Raw genomic sequence first — 27,863 nt, 5'->3', positions numbered from 1 at the left:
TTACAAAGTGAGGGAACAGTGATTATGAGATGAGAAGTGGAAATGGAGAACTAGCAGCCTGCAGACACAGTATTGGGCAGATTTAGGGGATACAGATGGAAGTTGAGGATCTGGAAATGGATTCATTTAAAACTACCATGGTGCATACCTGCCGGGAAGCCTTCACGTCCCCCTGCCAAGGAGTATAAAGCCTAGATGTGCAGAGGAGGGGCAGGGAGTATGACACCTTCCCTTGTTATTTCATGCCAGCTTATCACTAGGGCCAATATGGCAAAGACTGTCCTTTGTAAAGGTCAGCAACCCTCAGACATGGTGCGTACTCCCCTTTGAAGTGAGTTGGCCATTACATGACTTTCTATGATCAAATTTCCAGGTGTGTCATTAGGGCATTGTCACCTTATCAACTGATATTCACTGAGACTAATTTATAGGTGCTTATGGGAATATAAGATATAATTTATGCAATCTATAGTTTCAGGTTTTCCAGAAATCAGAATATCGTGAGTCAAAATAAGGTACTGGTTAAAAGCAATGACTTTGGGATTGTTTGCCCTGAGTTTGAATACTGTCTCTGCAGTTCATTTGTGTGATGCAGGATAGCTTCAGTTTTCTCATATGTTAAAATGGAGAAAAGGAGTCTATTCTCTTTTCTCCATTTACCCTCTTCCCCAACTCCCACATCCGCTGTTTCATCTTCTCTGCACTGATTAGTTCTTTGGGAAGGAGATCCCTGCAGACCACATCACTAGGGTTTTTCCATGCAAGTGAGCTGGCTTCCAGTTGTTGCCAAAGACAGAGACTGATATAGATTGGATGGTAAGAAGAGAGAGGTGATCTGTTTCTTCCTGGCTCTCTTCCTGCTGTGGACCATATTTTATGCAATGGCTAGGTCCCTCAACTATTGCTTCTGTTGATGGTCCTGGCTTCATACTTCCAAATCTGACCCTCTAACACCTTCCCCACCTCTCATGCCTGTAGGTCTAGGGGTGGTAAAGGATTCCCACTATTTCTGGTCTCCGACCATATCATGAGAAAGAATTTTTAGCCATTTGAATTGGATTCTGATTCCTGATGAGATCCTGGATGATGAAATATTGTTGTTCTTACATTCTTCAACAAATATTTTTTAAATCTACTATAACTTAGTAAGTTCCATTGTGTTTACTGTTGTATCCCTGCTGCATAGCACAGGACTCGGAAGATATTATGGGATCAATAAATATTTGTTGGAAGAATACCTATTATATAGACACTGTACTGGGCCCTGGTGATTAAATGGTGAATAAGACAAACTTTCTGACCTCATGAAGCCTTTTTTCAGCCTAGCCATAAGGATTGAGTGAGATCACATGAAACGAGGACAAGCCTGGTACCTATTTACTGAGTTAACTCATCCAAGAAACAAGTTTGGCCTTTTTTTCCTCCCCTGTCAGCTGGTCATAAAGGCCCCCTGCATCTGGCCAAAGATGTGAGCTGAGCGAGAGGTGATGAAACAACAGGTGTGGCTCAGGTATGAGTCTAGGTCACCTGATTAGGCAGCTTACTTGTGTTCGCTGGCTGAGTTTGCATCTAATCCAGAACTTTCTATTATACACTGGACTGCTGCTGGACCTGCCCAACCTTTTAACTTAGTGGGCACGAAAGACCCAGCTCTTGATGGTCCAACTCTGTGATCACTTGGGATCCCACAGTCAGACAATAGAAGGGCAATGCTAGGAGCTGTTTTTCGAGTGGTGTACAGTTCTTTTCTGTGGACTGCGTGGCCTCGCTCTGGAACCCTGTGGGCCACATTGTGATTGTCCTATTAGAAACAGTCAGAAACTCCACATGGTGCCTTTTCCCACGATGCACACCTCTGGCACCATAGGGTCCGCCAGGTTGTATGACCTGAGAGGTAGGGCTGTGTAGATCCCAGACTGGACCTGCTCTTGGCTTCTCTCAAAGCCACCAGCTTTCCTTGCTACCTGCCAAATAGGTCCAAATAGTATTCCTGAGTAGGGAAATGAGATGCCTCTAGAACTGACAAGTCTTATAAGAAGGCAACATGCTTCTGTCTTAGGAGGTTCAATAAGCACTCATTTGTCCTTAACTTCAGAAGAGATTTTTCTGGCAAACCCCAGACTCCTGGAAACATCACTGATGTGATGGCTTCCTAAGATTTCCATGGGATTTATGTCCCATACTCTGTCACCTTTGTCTTAACCAAGGCTTCTGTTGTCTGTGCCACTTCTTGTTCATCTGGTTTGATTAGCCTAATGTCATTAATATAGTGAACCAATGTGACGTTGTGCAAAATGACAGCCCAGACCATATTTTAACAAGGGCGAGAGAGATAATACAGCCCTGGGGCGTATCAGATACTATTATTAGATGCATACCATAGATGTATACTATTTTCTGTTCTATTGAAATGCAAAATGCTTCTGACCCCCTTCATGATGGGGAGAGAAAAGAATGAAAGATTACCAGATTAAAGGTAGCCTCGCCATGCTATGAGCTGTGTTAACCTGTTACAGCAAATCCACATCCAGCAGAGCAGCTGCCCTTGGACTAATACTCGTTTAATTTGGTGGCAGCTCCTTTTCCTCCACCATAATTCATGTGATGTTTGAGGAACCTGACTCTGATTAGACTGAGAACTCATGGAGACCACCATCCCTGCTTTCTTTAAACTATGAAGGTGGCAGTGCCACCCCACCCCTATGAACCTGTGCTTTGATTTACCATCTTGGTCAAGGAGGGAGCTGTTTCAGAGCTTTCTCTTGGCTTTCTCCACTCTGATTGCTCTTACACCACATATTAAGGCACCAATGTGAGGATTTTGTCAACTCTCATGGCCATTCCATGATATATTTGGAGTCTGGTAGAAATGACCACTGGATAGATTCATGGACCCAGTGAATGAACTGTGAGATGGACCTACACTGAGACTCCATATATTACTGGCCTCTCTGTGCCCCAAAAGGGGGACCATGGTGATGCTTTGGGTCCTGAGTATCAATGCCAATTTAGACTCTTTCAATTCTGGAAAGGTCTGGGCATTCCTTTGTCCTCAACATACAGTTACTTAAGTAAATGGCATTAGTCCCTTTGAAGAAGCACTTGGGAACTTACTACTAAGTATACTTACTGCTGAGCTTCAGACTCTCTCTTCAGAGGAAACTGGCCTTTCTTTAGTCCATGGATTCTGGGCCTGAGAGCAAGCTCATATCTGGACATTGGGCAAGAGAGACTCAGTTTTTATTGAGGTGGCTGCTCCTGTTACCAAGTCCAAACTCGTTCTGCTTGCTGCGTGACAGGCCAATAAATCGGAGACGAGATGTTGGGGCAAGGAATAGTGACTTTATTTGGAAAGCCAGCAAACCGAGAAGATGGCAAACTAATGTCCTGGAGAACCATCTTCCCCAAGTCAGAATTCAGGCTCCTTTTGTACTAAAAAGGGGAGGGGGCATGGTTGGTTGTTGCAAACTTCTTGGTGCAGGAATTCTTTGTTCCTGGAATCCTTTGTTCTTGCGGCTGTCCGTGTAGGTCAGGTCATGGTGCCCCTGTAAAACCTTCAACAAAACAAATGTTATTTTCTATTCTGCAACTTGTTGTCTTTATATGAGTGCAGAAGTGTTAATATCCTTAAAGAACAGAGCCTTGAGAATAGGCTATCCTGTATATTTCAGGCTCTAGACAACATTGTTTTACAAAAGGTGCAGAGCCAGGAAGACTAAGCCTAGAAAACGGCACAGAGTTAAAGCCAAAGGAACAGATCTAATAGGGAATCAAATTTGTTCTTTTCTATTACACTCTCAGCTTCCTGATCATCTTGATGATTGACGTACAGGACAACTCTCATCTGCTGCCTCTCTATGTTGCCACCACGAACACGGCCTTCTCTTGACCATCCCCATTGTTCTCTGAGTCAGGCTCCCCTGGCTGCTCCACCAGCCTTGCTTCTTATTGTGATGATTGTGCTCACTTGCTTCTGAGGGTTAAGTGCTGCCTCTTGGTCTCTGTTCTTTCAGAATTCTGTCATCTTCATTGTCCTGTGGGATCCCAGTTCTGTAATGACAGGTTTTCCCATTAGCCCCACTCATGACTGACACTGTGACTGTCCCCTGTGCACTTGCACATAGCCCTCCATTTGGAAGGGCCCCACACTTTGTTCAATGCTCTGCTGTTGCAGTCTTGAAATTCCTTTTAAGCAAGAGACCCCACATTTGCATTTTGTACCGGGCCTTGCAAATGCTGTTGCCAGTCCTGGTCCTGCACTTCAGAATATGGCCACGGCTGAGCTTTTCATTAATGCTGGTGCCTTTCTCACCAGTGCATTCTTACTGCGTCGGCAAAGGGAGTGTTCTGTGTGCCGACTTGCAGAAAAGAGTCGGCTTTCTGTAATATATCTACTTTACCATGCCCACCTTTCTGAGTCTTCTGATTCCTTATCTTGTCCACTGTTCTGACATTTCTGCTTCACTTAGCGTGGGCTCTTGCTTTCTCTCAGTTTCCAAGAGCCAGCCTAGCAGTGTATAAGCATTGTGTCCCGGGGTCCTTGCCAAAGTATTAAATCTGTATTCTGAAAGAGTATTAATAAACTCTCCCTAATCCAACTTCACATCCTCTCCTTTTCCCCTTGATCTGACATTCTCTTAGAATCCACAGTCACAGTCATACTTTTTGAGTTTCTAGTGGTATCTGTTAGCCAGGTCCTGCAGCGCCATCGTTGCTTTCACTTCTGCCTTGAATCAGTGCTTGATCACCCTCAGTTAGTTATTACTTCTTTTCATAAATCAATGGCATTCAACAGCCACCCAGTTCCATTCTTGGAGTTGCATCTTTCCTCCTGTCCCTCAATTGCAAGAGGCGTTGCCTTGGCTAGTGCTTCCCCTTCTGCTGCTGTCTCACCCATGGGACCACCAGTGAAAGTTTTAACAACTTGCGTGCTGCATCCTACTTACCACTTTCTGCCATCTACTGTCCTCGTGGCCAGCTGGTGAGCTGGCTCCCAAATCCCAGTTTAGGGTCTTCTTCCTTAAACTGCATCAACCTGCTTAAACTGGGTCCCTGGAAAAGATTCTGAGACAAGGAGTTGCAGACAGAAGGAGAGGGCTTGTTGGGGAGGGTTCTTGGGAAATACACTGGCAAGGAAGTCAGGGTGATTAGATGAGGAAACCAAGAAGTTGACCTCCATACAGTTGCAAGTGAGGCTCCCACATCCCAAAGGGAGCACTAGAGCAGGGCTGATCCTTCAGGTTCTCGTACATTGAGGCAGGGGAGCTTGGCCTTAGACCCCCACAGCAGCTAGTCACTAGCTGTGGGACCACCCTCCCTGGGAGATGTGACCTTGCGTGAAGCAGTTCTCTGTGGCCGAGGCAATTCCCAGTGTGGGATGCAGCTGTGAGCCCTCAGCATGTGGGAATTGGGGGTACCCACCATCAGCAGAGGATCTGGACAGAGCATCACTGCACTGTAGCCAAATTGCAGTCCAGATAATAACGTCCTACTGGGAATTCACATGATGAACTAGAATAGACACATCTGAACACTAGAATTTGAACACATTTTCTTCTCCTGCATGTCTATGTTCAGTTCACAGACTCGATACTTCCAATACAGTGGCAAAGCCATTCCAGCAGTGGTCGCGGCAATGGTAAACGGGCATTTAAATAAATATTGAAAATTTTGACAGTTTGAACTACATTTAGCTTAACATTTTGTTTATGCTTATTATTTGGCACAGCTCCTGTTGTTCCTGAGAGCATTTCAGAATATGCTTATTTAATATCCTTTCTCTGCCATTTTTACTTCATTTGTTCCACCACATTTACTTTTCTGCAGTTAGCTGACAATGTAAAGAGAAGCAGAAGAGCTCAGAAGTCTACCCCGAATGCTACCCCGAGCAGGCTTAGTAATTTCAAATGCCATGACTTCTGCATTACACTTTCTCCCCCTTTGACTCCTAATGATGCTTACCTGCTTTGGTTCTTAGGAAAGAGTCTATGTGAAAAAAATTCAGCAATTCTTGCCCTAGAGAGGCTTGAAACAAAAACTGATATCCACTGTCAAGCACGTAGAGAGTCTAATAGGTAAGACAGAGAAGCTGTTAAGCTTCACTCTAAAGGAAAGCTTCAGTTGAGCTGATTTGGAATCTGCTTTGCAGATTGGTGATGGAATTTTGATAATATTGTATTGCTTTTTTCTTCCCTTCAAAGTTTTATTAAGGTTATGGTCAGTCATGAACTTTTATTTTTAATATTCTATTTTTTTTTCTTCTTACAAATCAAAGAACGATTGCCTGAGATCGTTTTCCATTGAACTGAGATTTAATTGGCTGACAGAAATCCTTGCTTAAGATGAAAGAACATTCTTTTCTCGCTCAAAGCTGGTGAGCCTGATACTGTTTATGATTCAGGTGATTGTTAAGCACCACTGGCTGGTGACCTGTGACTCTTCAGGCACTTGTCCCCTTTGGGAAGGAAGAGGGTGCTCCTTTTTGCTCTGCTCAGCTGCATCTTCCTTTGAAGCACATGCTCTGCATCCCGAGTGCATCACCGACAGTTTCCTTATTATACAGGGCAGGCGGGTCAGAGTCATCGGCATCTGTGTGACTGATGAGTCTATTTCATCATAACCTGAATATTCATGTCCTGCACTATTTGAGATTCTAGAACCTTCCTACTCACAAATGCAATAAGAACAACACATATACCTATTTTGCTGTGGGAGAAAATAACCTCACATCACACTCCCATCATTCTTGTTGCCGAAAAATGATTTCCAGTGTCGATCACTCCACAGAAGGTAAAGAGTTATCTGAACTTTTAAACAACAGAAAATAATCTACAAACATTCCACATAGCAACGGAAGCAAGAGGAGGTGATTCAGTTAGTCTTGGAAGACACCCTTTAATTTATCTCCAGAGCAATATTGAGAAAGAAGACAGATTCTCCTCATTCTAACTTTTCAATGTGAGGTGAGGGTATTTGCGATCGCAAGCCTTAAAGTCACAGACAGTGGCCACCACGTGTCTCCGTCTAGCTCTTTGCACAGGAATCCCTGCTTTTTAAAGGGAGCTATGTGGGGGCTGGGCCACAGCTGCATCACTCTCATTAGACCAGAACTCTCACAGCCAGGGAATACCGGCACCTAAAACACAAGAGGGAGTGAGCACGAGCAATGCTTCTGAGGCTGTTCTCAAAACACATCATTATCTGGCTTTTCTGTTTCAGTAATTTGTAAGCAGGCTGCCTCCTCTATAAACAGACCAGCAGGAAAGCAGAAAGCCGTGTGGCTGACTGAATCTCTCCTGCCTGGGACTTGGGAGACAACATCAATTTTAATGAACTGAAATGGGGAGATGTCTTTGAGGGAATGCCATTTGGTACATGACCATTGGAAAAGCCTGGGTTTCTTTAAGGGATGTGGAGAGATACCCATTTCATGACACTTACTTGCCTGGCATCCCCCTGAGCAATGTTAGCTATTGGTTTTTAACAAATGTTTCCAGCAAGAATTGGGAATAGAAACGTGACCAGGAGCTCAGTATTGTTATTCATTGCTCTGTCCTGCTATGTGCATTACTTATTTCACACCTGATTATGGTGAAGGTCCCAGGCTGAACCTAAGCCGTGCTCATCCTAGGATTCCTCTATATTTGGGAATGTCTTGAATCCTGAAGGACCCTTTGTGGGTAGTAGAATCCCAGTGTCGCATGTCTCTGTGACGGGTACTCTGGATGGGCCAGTTGTCCTTATCCCAGACCCTATGAGAAGGATTACAGTAAAAGAGAGAATATGGGTAAAAGAACTGTCTAAAACCTCCAGAAGGTATTTAATGCACAAAAGCATTGCTTTGAGGATTTTATTGCAGAGTAAGCCTGAGAGGAGGGTAAAGAGCACGTGATGTGGAGGGGTCAGCAGACACACAGTCCCAACACAGAACAAAATGAGATGATGGAGCATCAGGCCAGACCTGCCTGGACCTGGCTATAAGGGAAACTGGGAAGGCCAGCAGCCACACTGTGTGGGCACTGACACCCTTGGTGTCGCCGTGAACAGCACTGTGCTCCTTAGACAGGGGCTGCGTGGCTGCCAGGCAGCTTTTCTGTGTTTTGTCTATAACCAGCGATTCTCAGCTAGTGGCAGTTTTTCCTGCTGGGGACATCCGGCATAGTCCAGAGACCTTTTTTAGTTATTGCAACTTGGGAGGATGTGATGGGGGATAAGGGAGTGTTGCTATTGCTGTCTGGCGGGTGGAGGCCAGGGATGTTGCTCTGCATCCCACAATACTCAGGACAGTCCCTGCCTCCCCTGCAAAACAAGGAATTATCCAGTTCAAAATGTCAGTAGCACCAAAATCCATGACTAACTCTCATTTACAACTATATCACTATAGTGGGTTTGAGCAAGAAAGGAGAAACATGGAGGCATTTCTGGGCAAATGAGGTGATCCATTCCACAGACACATCTGAAACATCCCGATGGGGACCCTGGAGCTTTGTGAGAGGCTGCAAAGGGACAGTTCTTCCCAAAAAGAGGGGTGTGGAACCAAATAACTGAAAACATGCCGGTGCATATAAACACCTCCTGCATGCCCAGCTTTGTTCAGATTTAAACTTTATTAGCATCTAATTTTTAGTGCAATAGTCACGGTCCCTTTTGTAAGCTTCTAAAGAGCTGTACCTTATCCTGAAATTCACAAATACCCGATGATGTGAAACGTTGCCAGGTGCTCGGCCGTTTCGTTCCTTTTTAAATTCATCAGCATTTGTTGACTGAACCTTACGTGGCAGGCATTCTAGACATAAGGGAGACAGGAATAAGACAGACTCAGCTGAGGTCTCCCTGAAATTAAATTCTAGTGGGAGAAGTTGACTATAAATGAATAAATATTCAAGTAACTAATTGCTATTGTTTGAATGGATCTGTAGGAGAAGATACACAGTATTATGAAAATATGTAAGGGAGATCCTAACCCAGTTTTGGCCTTCAAAGAGAGTCGTCCCTGATGGAGGGGTGCCCTCGCTCAGGCTGCCTGGACTTCCTTACAGCATGGCAACTGGGTCTAAGAGCAGACCCCCAGAGACCAAGGCTGAAGTGCATGAGTTTTATCGTCTAACCTTACAAGTCACATTGCGTCACTTCTGCCATACTCTTGGATAAGACAGTCACAAGGATGCAGCCAGTTTCAAAGAAAGGGTGACATAGGCACTCCGACTTCATGTGAGCGATGGCATGATCATATGATAAGAAAAGCGAGAAAGATGGGGGATGCTGTTGCAGTCATCTTTGGAAAATACAGCTGGCTGTAAGTAAAACAAGAGGAAATCAGTACCAATTTCGGTTTAAATCACTTGTCTTTTTTGAACAGGAGATAAAACTAAAGAAATCTAGAGCTCATATAAAGGAAGCTCCAAATGTAAAGTTAAATCAATAAAAAGTGATCAGTGAGTGAAAAGTGATAGATTCTAGGAAGCTTGGCTGGTGAATGCAATAATAATTTATTAATCTTAGTCTTAGGTTCATATTTTAGATTCTTTGGAAAATTGTTTAGGTCCATGTAGGCCCCATATATATAGGTCCACTTGACATCTCATAGTTACCAGTAAAATGCTTTAAGACTGGAGTAGTTTTGTAAAAACTAAAGGTTTTGTTGCTGAAGAGATGCTGTGTTTTGTGTGTGTGTGTGCATGTGCCTGTTCTTAAGCTCTTGTCCAACAGAACTTTTTTTCTTGTTAGAAAAGTCTATTTCTGTTGGGAAAAAAGCTGCCCAAGATTAGTATATATAAAAAGACACTATGGTATTGGTCGGTCATTGACAAAGCTCTCTGCTGTGGAGCACACCTTGCTTTGATGTCATCTCTCCATTTATGGGAATGAAAACTTCTTAATCTTGAGCAAACAAAGTGGAGGGCTCTGGAGAGCTGCATGGATTCTCTTGAAGAATTGGAGGGAAAGCAGCATATTCTAGAAGAATGTACTCTGTATTTTACCTGAGATCAGTGGTTTATGAAACTTTATGATCATTAAAATCATAATTTTCAATTGAACTGTTGCCCACTCTTAAGAAATTAGAATTTCAGAGGTTGAGCCAATAGTCCAGTAAAATTATTACTGCTTATTTTGCAGACCGTGCTATCTTTTTCAACATTAAATTGTAGACGTTTCTTAGATGATGTTATGGGGTTGACTTATGTGTTGAGTTTATAGTAAAGTTCTTCAGTGACAGCCCTTGACTGAAGCAATTTTCATAATTATATTGACCTGAGAAAATGTCCTTGTCAGAGACACTGCCAGTATGGCACAGAATACAAATATTTTTCATCATGGGAAGGCTGGGGACGAGGCCAGTGTGGTCTGCAGAAGGTAGGAAATGTTTTTTCCAGATGACCTGGAGGTTTTTTCTTGTTAAACAACTGTTGAAGGTCAGGTTCCCGGAAAGCAGATTCTGAAGCAGAGGTTTGTGGTAGGAGATTTACTGGCGGGTGTTCTTGGGATCAATAATTCTGGGAGAATGAAGGAAAGAGGACTGAGCAGGGGGTGAGGTTGAACTTTAATGCAGTTCCAACAAAGGCCTCAGCTGATCCCATGGGGTGCAGTGGAGCTGGGATGGTCCCAGAGTGTCCCAGATAGAGGCAAAGAGGTCGGGGCCTTAGATCTCAATATTAAGCATCATTGGATGTGCACCGACCCAGAGGAGGCGGCAGAAATTTGGGTAAGGTGACTCTTTATATACAAACAACCCCTGCAGAGAGGCTCAGCTGAAAACTCTCAGCAGTCACTACCTGCAGCGGCTGGGGAATACTTGTCTCAGTTGGGGCGCTCCATGGCATCTGCCATAAAATTTTAATTTTAATTAATTTAATTTATTCTATTTTTAAATTTTTGAATATATATATTTTTATTGAAATATTGTCAGTTTACAATGTTGTGTAAGTTTCTGAGGTACAGCATAATTTGAGCTACTGAGGGACACACCATGATCACCGCAAAACCTGTCAAATGTAGGTGATGAGGGAAACTTGATTTTAGGGAATAAACTGCCATTCAAAATCCAACATAATCAAGCCCAAGATCCAGCATACTAGTTCTCATCCCCAGGTGATACTGATTAATTACATCACAATGAAATGGTAGATTTGTACATTAGCCAGAAGTTTCTGAGTAAGGTGCTCCAAGTTTCTGCAGGTTTGCAACAGTTCTCATACTTAATTGTGAGCACAAGAGGAACATGAATGCATTCTGGATGATTTTTATTAATAACCATAAAGATAGTTCAAATCATCAAACATGTTTGTTTTCAAGGCCAAATCCTTAGGGACTAGAGCTGAATGGCGGGGTTGTAAGTGTACTGTTTTACATCTGGATAGGAAACTGCAACCTGCCATCTCAAGAGGGGCCTTGCAGGTGTCTCCTAGGAAAGGACTGGTTCACATCCTGTGGGAACCAAACACTAGCTGGGCATTAATGATAGCATGGCCCAATTATAGAATCTCATCCATGGGGAGGCATTATATAGTAGTTAAAACACATAGATTCTGCTGGGTTCAGAACACAGCTCTACCATTCTTTTGCTTGGTTCTCTTGGGGAAATTAAGTTCTGTGTTACTCAGTTTTCCCATCTCTAAAATGGGTATAATAATAATAGTACTAGAGTTCTAAAGATTAAATGACTAATATATATGCATGGCTGGTAGTAAGTTTTTATAGGTGTTTCTATTGTAGTATTCAGTTGGGTTTTTTTTTTTTTTTTTTAAGAAAAACATGAGCTTTTTTCTGTATTAAATTATTACACCAGGGGTGTACCTTTGCTGTATGGAAAAGAACGAATCAAATAATGTTGATTGTAATGAGTCAGTATCTTTGAATTACCTTATGGTTGACATTTGAAGATTCTCCTCAACTCTCTCCATATAGATTATGAAAAGACTTAAAAGAAAAGCAATCTTACTCTAGATCTTTTAAAGAGAGTGATACTGGGAATTTATTTTTAAGAAAAATCTATGTGTCATGCATCTTTGGTATATTATCTCACTGAATCTTCATACCAACCCTGTGAGGTTGGTGCTGTAATTTCCTCCTTTCTACATCTGGAGGAAAACAAGAGGTTATGTGTAGAAACAGGAGCAGAGTTTGGGATGAAAGCAAGTCAGTGTGATGCCATTGCAGGGCTGGGGCGCGGGTCCGGTGGGGTGGTTTCTCCCTGAGATGCAACTGAGGTTGGATGGTGTGTGCAGAACACAGATGGTTAGAGTCCTTTCCTCACTGTGACCAGATGTAAAGGTGTATCTCGTGAGGTGAATTCATAACAGCAGAACCATTAGCTTTGCCTTCTCTGAGACCATTTGTCTTTGGGCTACACAGTTATTTCAGTAGAGCAAAAAGCATGAAGACTCATGTAATTACTAAATTATTTGGCATATGTCTTGCTGAGAATATAAGACAAAGGTATCCTTGCAAAATGGTAGCTTTCTTTTCTTTCTTTCCCTCCCTCCCTCCCTTCCTCCGTCTCTTTCTTTCTTCCTTCCTTCTTTCTTCTCTTTCTTTCTTTCTTTCTTTCTTTCTTCTCTTTCTTTCTTTCTTTCTTTCTTTCTTTCCTTTATTTCCTTTATTTTCTTTCTTTCTTTCTTTCTTTCTTTCTTTCTTTCTTTCTTTCTTTCTTTCTTTCTTTTCTTTCTTCCTTCCTTCCTTCCTTCCTTCCTTCCTTCCTTCCTTCCTTTCTTCCTTCCTTTCTTCCTTTCTTTTCTTTCCTGGTTAAAGGTTAAATTATATAAGCAAGAAAAAGATGTTAATGTTTGCCAGAGGTCACTGGGAATCAATATATTTTTATTTCAAGACAACTCGCATTGTAGTTTGGTCATGGATATTTGGAGAGGGAAGAGGAAATAGCTAAAGGAAAATAACTTTGATGGTGAAAATTGTCTTCTTGAAGGCCTGTTTCTAATTTTTTTATGCTACAGAATATTATGTTGATTTAAGAAATTAGTTTTGCATTTTTAAAAACTATAATTTGGAACAGAGCCACATTTAGATCAGACGGTAAGAGAAATATGTGGTATGTGGTTTTGAAATTTCTAAAATCTTACATTTGAACAGTTCTTCTTACAGTTGTTCAGTTAACATACTTTTTTTTTTCTATAAGTAAATTGGCTTGTGATCTTTCTTCTGTTCCAGGAAAGCTCAAAGCTATCCCTGAGGACTAAATCTTGAAAGAAAGAGGAGCAAAATTTCTTTTTGTGAATTTGTGAAGAAGAGCACTCAATTATTTAAAAATATACTGATCTAGAAATCATGAAAAAAATAAAATGTATGTTGTATTTTAAAAGTTAAAGTGACCTAGTGGATATGCATGGTCTTTGCTTTAAATAAACTGAAGAAAATCAAGTAGAAGATGACACATTATAATTAAAATACGGGAGGGAAATAACCATGAATCAATCAGGATAAGATGATAAATCAAAAGAAGAAAGAAATGAAAAGGTCTTTTTGTGTATATATAACCCTTTTTAAAAAGAACTATGTGACTAGAAGAGAAAAACAGTGAAACATTAAGTGGGAGTATGTGGAAAAGAACAATTCTAGATCAAAAATAGTATATACGCACAGTAGGTGTCTGAGCTTTCCATGGCAGGTGTAATGATAGCAGTGTCTCTCTAGTGGTTCCTTTGAAAACAAGATTAATGGAAAACATTGCAAACAAAACTTTACCCTTTCTCAAGCCAATAAAAATGTGAGACAGTTTTTCTTCTAAGTTGTTTAGCACTATGACCAGATGGTTAAAGAAGATCAATTTTAAGAGCTGATTTGCAAGTTTTAGAGGAAACTGCTGTTGGTTTTCAGGTTGGTGTGCTTCACAGTGCACATTTGCACATGAAAAATGCTTCCATAATATTGTAGTTCATTTACTGGGCCAAGAGCTTGAATATATATTGTGGCTTTATGGTGCCAAAATAACCAGTTGATCTGATAAAATTACAAGTAAATTTGGGGGTGGGGGAGAAAGTAGTAATAAGTCAGTTATATATCAACATGCAGAGGAAATAAACTATTTTCTTACTCCCCAACTCTCCTCAGCTTTTCAACTGGTTGAATTTACATTGTGCAGAGAAAACGTGATGGTATTAGTACTTGATTATTGATTAATCCTGTTAAAAAGAGCAAGTTACTTGTGACTTAAATTGACTTTGAAAACTGCCAGTAAAATCCTTGAAAAATAATAGACCTATATAAAAATAGTTTGAGTACACACACATACAAAATTTAACCAATATTTTGATACCCATTCTATCAAGGTGTCTTGTTAAAAGAGTGAAATAATGATTCAATTCTCTAATCGTTTTTTAAAAATGATTGACTGACCAATTAAGTAAAATATATCTTCCACGCTGCATACTTGATTAAATGGATCTGTTATTTGAATGAAGGAACGGATTTTTCCGGTTAATACTATCCAAGTGGTTATTAGGCAGGCAAGCCTCTATTGTTTAAATGTGACTATATCTCCAGTGGATGATATTGTTGCTTCTCCAGCATCAGTTCATCCCTTCTTAATGATAGAGGAGCCACTAATCCAGATAAATGGCATGAGCTCTAGCTTTAGAACCGGACTCTGATTGGCCTGGCCCATAGTGCAGTTCCGTCTCCCTGTTTACAATGATTGGCCCAGATTGGTTCAGATTGGTTCACATGAGATGAGTTGTTCCAATCAGAGTGAAGCCCATGGCATTTATTCAAAGCTTGGGAGAACAGAAGTTCTCTCTCCTTCTGAGTGGTGTAGTGTCTTGATGTGAGGCCTGGAGCTGTTATAGATACTTTGCTACCATGAGGAAAGCCGGTTTCAGGATAAAGCTGACACACCAGGGTGGTAAATATCCATGAATTACAGACAACTATAAGCATAACTTGGAGACAGTGTGGATTCAGTTCCAGATCACCACAATGAAGCAAATATCATGATAATTCAAGGCACATAAATTTTTGGTTCCCCAGTGCATAGAAAAGTTATGTTTATATTATACTGTAGTTTATTAAATGTGCAATAGCATTATGTCTAAAAACAATGAACATGCCTTAATTAAAAATATTATATTGCTAAAAAAAAAAGCTAACCATCGTCTGAGCCTTCAATGAATTGCAATCTTTTTGCAATAGTGATCAAAGATCACTGATCACAGATTACCACAACAAATACAACAATGAAAAAGTTTGAACTCTTGTGAGAATTACCAAAATGTGACCCAGAGACATGAAGTAAGAAAATGCTGTTGGAAAAATAGTGCTGATAAACTTGCTCAATGCATGGTTGGCCGCCAACTTTCAATTGTAAAAACATAGTACCTGTAAAGTGCAATGAAGTGAGGTGCAATAAAGAGGTATGTTTGTGGACTGGAGTCCTTATCAAACCTTACCAGGAGCCTAAACGTTCTCTGGACTAAGCCAGTATATTTCAGTTTAAGCCAGTTTGTGTTGGCTCCTCTGTTACTCGCAAATGCAATTATCCCAAGAGATCCAACAACTCAGCAGCACCAAGGCCAAGGACTCTTAGCGGTCTTGGATCTGCTCTTCCCCACACACAAACACCTATCAGATACTTCTTATCTTTTCCAAAGCTGTGTCTAACTTGTGGTTTGGGATTTAAAGAGGATTAATATAAGGATGAGGTAAGTTCTCCATACTTAGATATCTTAGCTTTGGAAAGCCTTCAAATATTTGGATCCACAAAGTTTATTTACTTTAACTTTTTATTTTGAAATGATTATAGGCTTCTAGGAAGTTGTAAAAATAGTGCATAGAATCCTTTCAACCCTTCACCCGGCTTCCTATGGTGAGTGAAATCTTATATAACTGTAGAACATTATTAAAACAAGAAAATTGACGTAAGTTAACACATAACCGAACAATGTTTATTTATTTTTTTTACCTTGAGAGAAGCTTTTAAGTTCTCTTGCCTCAGAGAGTTTTTCTGGAAAACTCAAATAAATTATTGTTTGCAACTTTACTGCATAACTTTGTTGATATGAGCCTTCCAAACCATTGTAAGAAAATTCTTACAAGTTTAAAGGAAAGCTGAGTTATTGGTAACTAAATGGTGCATTGTTACTGTAGCTGGTATATTCATTTTAGTAGGTTAAATGCATGATGCAATATAGTTATATTTATTTAGTTTCTACATGCTTGTCATAGGACTTTCTGTGTGACCTCAGACGAGACTTCTCTTGGCTCCTGGATTTTATCATCTGTAAAGTGGGTAATACAATAATATGCTCCCTTCAAGATGAAATAAGAAAATGAGTAGAAAGCAATTAGCTCAATGCTTAGTACACAGCAGGTACTTAATACCTGGTAGAATCTATTATTATTATCAATATCACTTATGTATAGATATATGTATGTGTATATACATATACATACGTATATGTTGCATGCATATATGCCATATATATGTATGTGTATATATGTATATCAATATGTACATTCACAGAGAAGTATATCCATTTATAGGGTTCAGTGTATTATTTAAATATTTAAACAAATATGTTGTTATAGGTGTAGCTTTGTTTTTTGACATATTGTTAAGCACATCTGTAATTTATTTGAATCCATAACTTTGGAGAAAATACAAGCCATGATTATGTTTTTCTTGTGAAAAAACTTGATCCATTTTTCGTGAAAGTTGTGGGAAGTGTTTATATCAGACATCAAATCTCTAGCAAATTGCCAGGTGCATTACTAAAATACCAGTCCTGGTGTTTACACTCCCATAGGCAAAGATAAGTGTACTCCTAGGTAACAATGAATGAAGCTCTTCAGATTGAGCTTATGTTCTACTGGTTTGCAGGATAACTGAGTCTTTTCATGAAGAGACTCAACAAACTAAAGATGGTCTCATGTTTTTGCTTCATGTGCCTCTAACTCAGTGCTTCTCAAAGCGTGGTCAGTAGAACCCTCCCACGCTGATGTCACATGGTGATTTTCAAGGACCTAATCTAGATTTCTAAATGATTTCTGAGGGAGATGGGCAATAAATATGCTTTTTTACATCTATCTCATCAGATTCCTATGTACATAAGAGTTGAAGAATGCCTCCCTGGTGCCAAATATCTACTCTCCTTAAAATAAAAACATAAAGAGTTCTAAAGTAACACAAGAATGAATGACACCACAAGTACTAATAAAAGAAAAAGCAATGAGACAAAAGAGATAGTACAGGATAAAACTGGAAAAGAAATGTATAAGAATACAAAAAAAATTACTATTCAACATCTCAAGATAAAATCATCTTAGAATGAGTTCACCTAGATATATTGCTATTTCTAAAAAAATTTAATTTAAAATTTAAAATTAGCATACAATAAAATTGACTGTTTTTGGTGTACAGGTTTATAAATTTTAACACATGATAGATTTGTCTTATCACAACATAATCAAGATAAGACCAGTTTCACCATCCTAAAAAACTCCCTTTTGGTATCCCTTTATACCCTTCCCTCCCTTGCTTCCTCCCAATCCTTAGTAAATATTGATCTCTTTTATGTCACTATAATTTATCTAGTTTTAAAGAAAGTCATATAAATAGAATCATACAGTATATATAAACTTTTGGGACTGACTTTTTTCACTAGTCATAATGTCTTTGAGATTCATCCAAGTTGTGTGATATACATACATTGATAATGTTTATTGCTGAGTAGTTTTCCATTCTGTGGATGTTTCACAGTTTGTTTATTCATCTATCTGTTGAAGGACATTTGGATTGTTCTCAGTTTTTGGTTGACTACCAGAAGGTCTGCTATAAATATTCATATACAGATTTTTGTGTGAACATAAGTTTTGATTTCTCTTGTGTAAATTCCCAGGAATGAAACTGCTTGAGCACATGGTAAGTATATATAACTTTATAAGAACTGCCAAGCTGTTTACCATTTTTCACTCCAACAGTATACAAGAGTTATAGATGTTCTGTATCCTTGTCAGCACTTGGTATTGTCAGTGTTGTTTATTTTAGCCATTCTAACAAGTGTATGGCAATACCTTCTAGTGGTTTTAATTTACATTTCCCTAGTGGCTAATTATCATCTTTTCTTGTGCTTACAAATCATCTGTATATCCTCCTTAGTGAAATCTTTATTCAAGTCTTTTGACTATTTTAAAGTTAGATTGTTTCCTTATTTGTCAGTTTAGAGATTTCTTTATATATTCTAGATACAAAGCCTTGTCAGATATATGATTTGCTAATATCTTCTCCTGGACTATGGATTATCTTTTCATTTTCTTAATAGTGTCTCTCACAGAGTGAACATTTTTTAATTTGATGAGGTCTGATTTATGATTTTTTTTTGGCAGCATTCATGCTTTTGGTTCTTTGCCTAATTGAAGTTATGAAGAAAATTATTTAAAAGTTTTATAGTTTTACATTTCTATGGAAATCTGTGATTCATTTTGAGTTAATTTTTGTGTGAGGTACGAGGTTTAAATTGAGGTTCACTTTTTTTTGCATATATATGTCCAATTATATCAACCATTTTGAAAAGGCTATTTTTTCCCAATGTAATTGCCTTTGCACTTGTGTAAAAAATCAGCTGGTTCAAGAGAATGAGAACAAAATTCACAGAGTGGGAGAGAATATTTGCAATAGACATATTTGATAAAGGACTCTTATCCAAAATATACAAAGAACTCTTAAAACTTAACAATAAGAAAGTGAAGAATCTGGTTTAAAAAATGGACCAAAGACTTGAACAGACACCTTATCAAAGAAGATGTATAGATGGCAAATATGCATATGAAAAGATGCTCAATATCATATGTTATTAGGGAGTTGCAAATTCTACCAACACTGAGATACCACTACATACCAAAATCAAAAACACTGTAAACACTAAATGTTGGAAAGGATGTAGAGCAACAGAAACTCTCATTTATTGCTGGTAGAAATGTGGAATGATACAGCCATTTGGAAAGACATTTTGGTAGTTTCTTACAAAACTAAAAATACTCTTACTATTACAATCTAGCAGCTATGCTCTTTGGTATTTACCCAAATGAGTTAAAAACTTATGTCCACTCAGAAACATGTCTGTAGATGTTTATAGCAGCTTCATTCATAATTGCCAAAACTTGGAAGCAACCAGGATATCCTTCAGAAGGTGAATGGTTACATAAATTATGGTACTTCTAGAAAGGAAAGTTATTTGATACTAAAATGAAATGAGCTATCAAACCATGAAAAGACATGGAAGAATCTCAAGTGCATATTACCAAGTGAAAGAGGCAATCTGAAAATGTTATTTACTGTATGAGCCCCATTATATGACATTCTAGAAAAGTTATAACTATAGAGATAATAAAAATATCAGTGGTTCCTAGGAGTTATGAGGAGGGAAGGATGAATAGGTGGAACACAGAGGATTTTTATAGGGAAAAAAGAGAAAAAATTAATGGGCCATTTATGTGGAGGTTTAGCTGGACTCCATTCTGTTCCACTGACTTGTGTGTCTATCTCTTTACTAGTACCATACTATAACGTTATAGTAGGTCTAAAATTCAGGATACTTCTAGTTTTATTCTTTTTCAAAATTACTTTGGCTTTGCTTGTCCATATGAATTTTAGAATCAGCTTGTCTACATTTACAAAACAATCCTGGTGGGATTTTGATTGTAATTGTGTTTTATCTGTAGATCCACTTGGAAGAGTTGGCATCTTTTACTATGTTGAGCCTTGCAATCTGTGAACATAGATTTTAATTTTTTTTGCAGCTCTTGTAGCTGTGTATATTTCAATATTGTTCTGGATTGCTTATTGTTTATTGTTAGTAGATGGGACTATGTGATTGAGTTTTGAAAGTTCACCTTGTATCTTGTGACCTTGCTAAATTCACTTATTAGTTCTAGGAGGTGTTTTATTTTGTTTTGTTTTTGTTTTTTGTTCTTTTTTTTTTTTTTTTTTTTTTTTTTTTTTTTGTAGATTCCTTGAGATTGTCTATGTAGGGAAATACCATGTTGTCTGTGAGTAGAGATGGTTTTTTTTTTTTCCTTATAGTCTATACGACTTTTTCTCCTCTTATTATTCTGCTTAGGACTGACAGTGTAATACTGAATAGGAGTGATGAGAGTGGGCAACCTTGCATTGTTCCTATTAGGATGAAAGCTTTCAATCTTTCACCATTAAATATTATGTGGATGTAGGTTTTTCACTGATGCCCTTTATCAGACTGAGGAAGTTTCATTCTATTCTAAGTTTGCTGATGGTTTTTATCATGAATGAATGTTGAATTTTATCAAGTGTCTTTTTTTCTGGATCAATTGATATGATCATGTGTTTTTTTCTTTACGCTATTAATGTGGTAGATTGCATTGATTGATTTTCTTTATATATATTTTTTTGAGGGGGGAGGTAGTTTTATTTTATTTATTTATTTATTTATTTATTTATTTATTTATTTATTTATTTATTTATTTATTTACTTACTTACTTACTTACTTAATGGAAGTACTGCCCAGGACCTCGTGCATGCTAAGCATGTGCTCTACCAATTGAGCTATACCCTCCCCCCTTGATCGATTTTCAAATGTTGATCCAGTCTTTCTTTCCTGAGATAAACTCCATTTGGTTAGTGTATATTATTTGTTTTATATTTTGCGGGATTTGATTTGCTAATATTTTGTTGAGGATCTTTTTGTGTCTATTTCATGAGGGTTATTAGTAGTCTGTGGTTTTCTTATTGTCCTTGTTTGGTTTTGTTATCAGGGTAGTACTGGCCTCTAAAATGAGTTGAGAGATGTCCTCTCCTCTCTCCTATTTTCTGGAAGAGATTATATTAAATTGCTGTTATTTTTTTCTTGAAACTTTTGATATAATTTACTAGTTAAGCCATGTGGGCTTGTAGATTTTATTTTCAAAAGGATTTTATATAGAAATTCAATTTCTTTAAGAGATACAAGATTATTTAGGTTGTGTATTTCATTTTGACTACGTTTCTCAAGAATTGTTCTATTTTATCTAAGTTATTGCATTTAGGTGCATAGAGTTGTTTTGTAGTACAGTCTTGGATACTTTTAGTATCTTCAGGGTCAGTAATGATATAATTATATGTTCGCTTCCATTACTTGTATTGGTAATTTCTCTCTCTCTCTTTGGTTTGTCATTCTGGCTAGAGGTCTTTTTGAAAATTAAGCTTTTGGTTTCATTGAGGTTTTTTTTTTCTCTCTTTTTTTTCTGTTTCATCTGTTTCTGCTCTCACATTTTTTTTTTTTTTGTCCTTTGCTTGCTTTGAATTTGTTTTGCTTTTCTTTCTCTAATTTCTTAAATTGGAAGATTATATTATTAAGCTGTAACTTTCCTTCTTTTGTAATACAGGCAGTTCTTGCTTTGCCTGGTAGAGCTGGACTGCAGAAATGACCAAGTAAGCTGAAATGGTGCAAAATAGCCTTAATAGTCAGAGGAAAAGTTTGATTTTTCCATGACTGCTAACAATTTTTGTAAATACATTAACAACTCTCTTACTGTTGGTTATAAGTATTTGGCAAATCAGAAAAGTAACCCATGAAAATAACACATATAATATATTGTAATTTAAAACATTATAGCTTTTGAGACATGAAATGTTTTATTTGTTTATACAAACTTAATGAAAGTACTTTGAACTTTACATTGTGTGGAGCAAGCATCTTATCTATACGTTGACAATTTGTCTTACTGCTTTCTAAGTATGGATTGGTTTCCAACAGTTTATCCTTTGTGCTCCTAATGTTGTGAACTATTTCCAGCTGTTCCTTTAATGTGAAGTTTTGTCACTGTCATTTCCTTTGGGACGTCTTCATCTTTTTGGTTGCTACCACTTTCCTTGTTTCTGCCAATAAGATCACCTGCACTGAGTTCCTCTGGCTCCATGTCTAGAGCCTCCTGAAGGGCAACACCACCCACATTTGCATGGCCAGCTGTTTCTTCTATAACTCTGTTTATGTCGGATTCAAATTTAATTTCTCTTCTTTGCTGCACATTCTTCTTTGGTGGCCAGTTTCCTCTTTTAATTATACATTTAAAAATGTCAGATGGATTTTTAAAACTGAGAAATGAGGTTTTGACACAACTACACCTTTTGCTGTCTGTGCATGAACTAAATAATAGATTCCCCCAACTATTGACAGACTTTGAAAGGAGTAATGGTCATTGATCACAATGCTCATCTGTTATTTACATAGTGATTTGTGGACTGAAGGGCTAGAAACAAAGTTTGTACTTTATGCAATTATTCACAGTAAATATATTCTAAAAATCTTTAGTTTTTAGTAACTGAAGTTTGAACAGTGTTGTTGAGGAACTGATATTACTTAGTTAAACTGTGGTAACTGAAATTCATGTATATTGGAATTACTCAAAGCTAGGGCTACCCACATAAGCATTTATTGCTATAAATTTCCCTCTGAGCACTGCTTTAGCTGCATTCCACAAATTTTGATATATTGTGTTTTCATTTTTGTTCACTTTAAATTGCTGTTGTTTAATTTCTAAGTGTGTGGAGTTTTTCCTGGTACAGTTCTGTTTTTGATTTCTAGTTTAATTCCATTATTTTCAGAGAACATACTTTGTATGATTTAAATTCTTTGAATTTGTTAAGGCTTCTTTTCTAACTCAGTATATAGTCTATTTTTGTATCTGTCCCAGGTGCACTTGAAACAATGTCTATTCTGGTGTTTTGGGGTGGACTGTTTTATAAATGTCACTTAATGACAGTTGGTTGATGTTGAACAGTTCTTTTATAATCTTGCTGACTTTCTACTAATTCTGTTGCTTGCTGAGAAAGCAGTTATTTTTTTACCTTTATTGAGATATAACTGACATATTGTGTAAGTTTAAGGTGTACAATGTGATAATCTGATACACTTGTATATTGTGAAATAATCTCCATCACCTCACATAATTACTTTTTTCTTCTTTTGGTGATAAGAACACTTAAGACTTACTCTCTTAGCAATTTTCAAGAATATAATACAGTACTGTTCTCTATAGGCACCATGCTATACCTTAGATCTCCACAACTTATTCATCTTATAACTGAAAGTTTTTACTCTTTGACTAATACCACCCCATGTCCCCATCCTCCAGCCCCTGGCAACTACCATTCTGCTTAAGAGAGGAGTTTTGAAATTTCCAAATATACCTGCAGATTTGTCTGTTTCTTCTTTCAGTTCTGTCAGTTTTTCTTTAAAGTGCTATTTTAACAACTATACAAAGTAGGTATTATCCTCATTTTATACATGACCAAACTGCTAAATGGAGTTAAGTAAGTTTTTCAAGTTCATACACCTTGAATGGGAGAGGCAGGATTTAAACCTGAGTATTTTGGTTTCAGAACCCACAGAACTGCCATATCATCTGGTCCCTAGAGGACAGGGCAGTAATATTATAGTATTCTTACCTTGAGAATCCTTAGAATATAAAACCATTGTGAAAATGAAGGCCAATATATTACGTGGTGTATGTGTTTGTATATGCACATATCCCATAATTTTTGCTCAGAGCAACTCCAGAATTTGGTTAAGGACTTTTTGATGGTTCCATAATGGGAAAAAGATCCCGTCACACATTAGGACATTCTAACACTTTGCTGTTTACTTTTAGGCTTCACTTTGATCTCTTTGCACATAGATGAGTGTACAAGAAGCATGAGGCAACCATCAGGTGTTGAATGCCACCTCTGAGAAAGGTCACAAGATTATAGTCTTATGATTTTAATAAGCACACTCTAAGCTAGCAACATTTTCCTTTCATTATGATCTCTTTGTAAAGTGGATCTTTCTTTGCACAATATTCCATCTTTTTGAGCTTAAGAACTATTGTACACCAGTAGTCAAAATTATTATTTTATTCTTTCATGCCTTATTTCTTTCCCACTCTTCTTCAAATGTTGTCTTCTGTAAAACTGGTCTGAAAAGAAGGTTAGGCAAATCAAATTGTTGAGTGTTGTAATATTCTGAAAATTGAAACTAACTTTGCTGGTTATAGAATGTACAAAAGGTATTTCCCATTATAGAAGTATGATTTTCTTATTCTGCAGTAAAAAAACCTGAAATATTTTCAATTTTGTATTCTTCAAATAACTTGAAAATTCTACTCTTTTAATACATGATGTGAAATGTCTTAAGGAAGGATTAAAACTTTGGATAGGTAAATGTTTCGGGGAAAGTGTGCTCACAAAAGGTAGATATTCTTCAATCATTCCTTGTAGAATTCCTGTTCCTTTCTAGATATTGACAAATAAAAAAATGATAGCTAGCTCCTTTGTAGCATTTATATTGCTTTGACGTTTTATTTTCTTTTTGAATAAAGATTAAGATTTCTGAGACAGAATTTTTTCCATCATCTGAACTTTAGTGTGTGTTTTATACCTATTCTTCTAACTCTCTCTTAAGCTATTTTATTGTATTATTTGTTGGAATTTTAAAGAGTTGCTTTAGTTTAAAGACATACAATGTCATGGTAGGAGAGTTTTGAGAGATTGTTTGAGTTATGCAACTTATTATTTTAATAGACATTTAGGAAAAGAAATCTTGGTACATATTCATATGTACACAAAATAGGAGTTCTAATATTTTATGTGTTCAGTAAATATAATAATGCTGGAAAATGGATAACAATGGTAGTCCCAGTTAGAGTGACCTTCCATCATAGCTACACAGGCTGCAAGGACAGTCTGTTTGCATGGCCTCAAAGAACCTCTCTTACCTACCACACCACTGCTAAACCCTGAGCCCCAGTGTTTTCCTCAGTGTCATTATAATCCAGTGAAGTCAAAGATGAAGTTATAACCATAAAAAAAATCACGCCTATATATATATTGATAGATCTGACTACAATAAAAATAGCTGGATTCTATGTAATTTTCCATTTGTACCAAAGAGACAAAGGTGGAAAGTAATGATAGGTGACTGAGAGAGACAGCTTATCTGGTCTACAGTTCTGTTTTAATATAAATCGTAGGTTGCTAATAATAGACACATCATTTCTTAGTGTAGATTTATCCTCTTTCTAATGTTTTCATCAGGGCTTTCAGCAAACATGCTCTTCTTCACTTGATTTCCCAGGATACTCTGGTTCAGTGGCTTCCTCACATAATATGAATTATTTAAATTAGTAAGAATTATTAAGGAGTAAGCCACCTTGATATTTTCCCTTAGTTCTCAGAATAATACACATAATGTCCCCCTGTTTTAAAGAGAAGATGGAAGATGTGGTTATTCAATTGAACAGCTCACCCAGATAATGTTACAGGACAGTCAGTCAATAAGGTTTTAAAAAAAATACATAGGAGTACAAATTCTATCATTTCCATTGACCGGTTTTAAATCACCAATTATTAACTGAAAGTATTTTAATTCTCCCTCTCTCTTTCTCTCTCTAATAACTTGTTTTCTGGCAGTGGTTGGAAAAATCAGAACAAAGTAGAATCATATACATGCAGATTTAAACAATAAACAAAGTTGAGGCAACCTTTGCATGCTTACGTAGGTCAGAGTATGCTAACATTATGCTCTATACTAGAAACACAAAAATGACTAAGGAAAGATTTCTGTTCCAGAGGAGTTGGGGAGGTGGGGACATGGGAAGACAGATATATAAGCAATTAATTTGATAACTGTAGATGTATCAAGTTGCGTGGAAACACAGAGGAATTAATTGTTTATCCAGGCTGGATAGCTGGGAAGGAGAAAGAAGAAGCATCATACTGAAAAGCACAGAAGTCTGCATGTTTTATATTGTTGATCTGAGGATGGCAAATCATCCAGTGTGCCTGCCTGCAAAATAGCGTGTGGAAAAGAGAGATGGATGAAGACCCAAGTGATGAACTGTGAAGACCCTGGAGGCCAGGCTCAGGGGTCCTTGCTTTATGGAAAGGATAAGACGTAAAAAGAAAAGTGGTCAAGAAAATTTATCACTGAAGCTCTCTCTCACTGGTGAGTAGACTTATAAATTGGTTTTGATAAAAATACTGAATTTGATTAACAAAAATACATTAGTCAAAAATATCTACTTGATATGAAATATTTACTGACAAATGTTTACATCAAATCTTGTTTTATACTGGACTACATGGCTTTTCATTATTTACCCCCAACCCCTGCAGAATAATTTACTTTCTACTTTCAAGAAGATAAAGGTTTATTTAAAAAATACTAACAAATTTACTTTTCCTGACTGACCAGTTTTGTGACATTTGCACATGAAAAGTGAAATGAAATAAAATGTTTGGCCACAACAAAATATTTTTTCCACATTTAGCTTTTGATAGGAAATTGACATGGATTATTCAACAATTATATACAAAGTTGAGGCAGCAAGATATTCATGGGGAAAAAAGTCTCTTTATCAAGAAATGTTAAGCTCTTAAGGGAAATGAACTAATGTTCCAAAACCATAACTTCGTCCTAAAGAGAATTTGAAGAATGTCAATTTTTCCATAATGAAGTTATCCATAATTTTAACTACTTCATTAAAAGATTTCCCATGATTAGGAAACATGAGAGAATTTAGAACAAGATAAACTGTGAAGTTTCCAGAAAGAAAAAAAAAAAAGTGCTTTCCTAGATATTTGAAAACTCTTGTGTGCACAGGCCAAGCTTTAGAGGGAAATTTATTCAAATACTTAAAGTGGTAAGTAATCCTCCCATGAAAATATGTTTCATTCCAAAAAACATCACTGTTCTTGTGGCAGTTTGGAACAAGATTAAGTACATTTTAATTTAAGACAGAAATATTTTGATTGAACAACCAAATCCTCTCTCCTTTAAAAAAAAAAAAAGATGGTGGGAGGGAGAAGAAAAATGTTCAATATATCAGAACAAAGTAAAGTCAAAGACCACAAAGATTTATGTATAAAAGGAAAATCTTCAGCATTCTTTTTGCAGCTGTAAGGAGTGCTAATATGAATTTGGACCTTTGCCAATGTGCTTGCCATCGGCAGTGGTGCTCTGTGTTTAGACATGTGTGCCGATGGGTAGGATTCATTGACTGTTACATCAAGGGTCACACCTCACGCACCCAGCAAGTAAGTGCAAGCCTCGCACGGAAATAAAACACAATCACACTCAGAAACTACTTCCTAGGTATCTGGTCTGTCTTAGTTTGTGTCCTGGGCAGAAAGCTTCACTACAGAACTCCACTGTCAACCCAGACCTGGTAACCTTCCTTTCAACAACAATTTGGTGCCTTCTGTGCTTTGGGTGTTGAGGAAAAAGCTGTAAACAGCACACACAAGGCTCCTTCCCTCAGATAATTTATAAGAGACATTAATGAAATTGTACAGAAAGAAATAAGGTAATTACAGATTGTGACTATTGCTATGAAGAAAATCAACAAAGTGATGATTAAGAAAGTAATCAGGGCAGAGGCTGCTTTAGAGAAAGTAGTGAGGAGTCAGTAAAAAGTTACAGCTGAGTCAAAGACCTAAGGATGAGACTGTGCTAGACATCTAAAAAGCCCTTAGGAGAAGAATTCCAGGGCAAGGGCAAAGCCCCTGAAGGGGAAAGGACCTTTCATTTATTCAGTATATATTATGAGCATTTTCTAAATGCCAAGCTCAATGTCAAATGTAAAATTCATGTCCTTGACCTAACAAGGCATTTTGGAGAAGTAGAGGAGACACATGTATACATTCTATTACTTAGGTTTAAGTGAGTCATTGGTGAGTTAAGAGGGTGACAGTTGGACTGAGAGGTACAGGAAAATGATACATTTTATCTGGATTAAGGGGAGAGAGGAAAGGCAGCCAACTAGGAAAGAGTTAAAAATATTTACAGCCTAAATGTCCATCAACAGATGACTGGATAAAGAAGATGTAGTATATTTCTACAATGGAATACTATTCAGCCATAAAACG

The 27,863-nt window shown here is 37.7% G+C and overlaps 1 protein-coding gene across 27 annotated transcripts in view; it reads left to right on the top strand.

Moving 5' to 3' along the window:
- The window catches only part of LOC105070277 (uncharacterized), a 246,329-nt gene that overhangs the window by 74,208 nt on the left and 144,258 nt on the right, over positions 1 to 27,863 (top strand). For 20 of the 27 annotated variants that reach the window (XR_012505754.1, XM_074360982.1, XM_074360986.1 and 17 more), the window contains one exon: positions 25,676 to 25,941. The exons of 4 other annotated variants lie outside the window; for them this stretch is intronic. The gene's annotated coding sequence lies outside the window, so the exon portion shown is untranslated. Of the gene's footprint in view, positions 1 to 13,161; positions 13,613 to 25,675; positions 25,942 to 27,863 lie in introns of those variants that run through there. 3 more of the 27 variants (XM_074361055.1, XM_074361096.1, XM_074361026.1) reach the window with 3 other exon arrangements.

The sequence above is a fragment of the Camelus bactrianus genome, chromosome 1 (genome assembly GCF_048773025.1).
Source record: "Camelus bactrianus isolate YW-2024 breed Bactrian camel chromosome 1, ASM4877302v1, whole genome shotgun sequence".
Lineage (NCBI taxonomy): Eukaryota > Metazoa > Chordata > Mammalia > Artiodactyla > Camelidae > Camelus > Camelus bactrianus.
The sequence above is the reverse complement of the archived record's forward strand: the minus strand, read 5'-3'. Positions and strand labels throughout refer to the sequence as shown.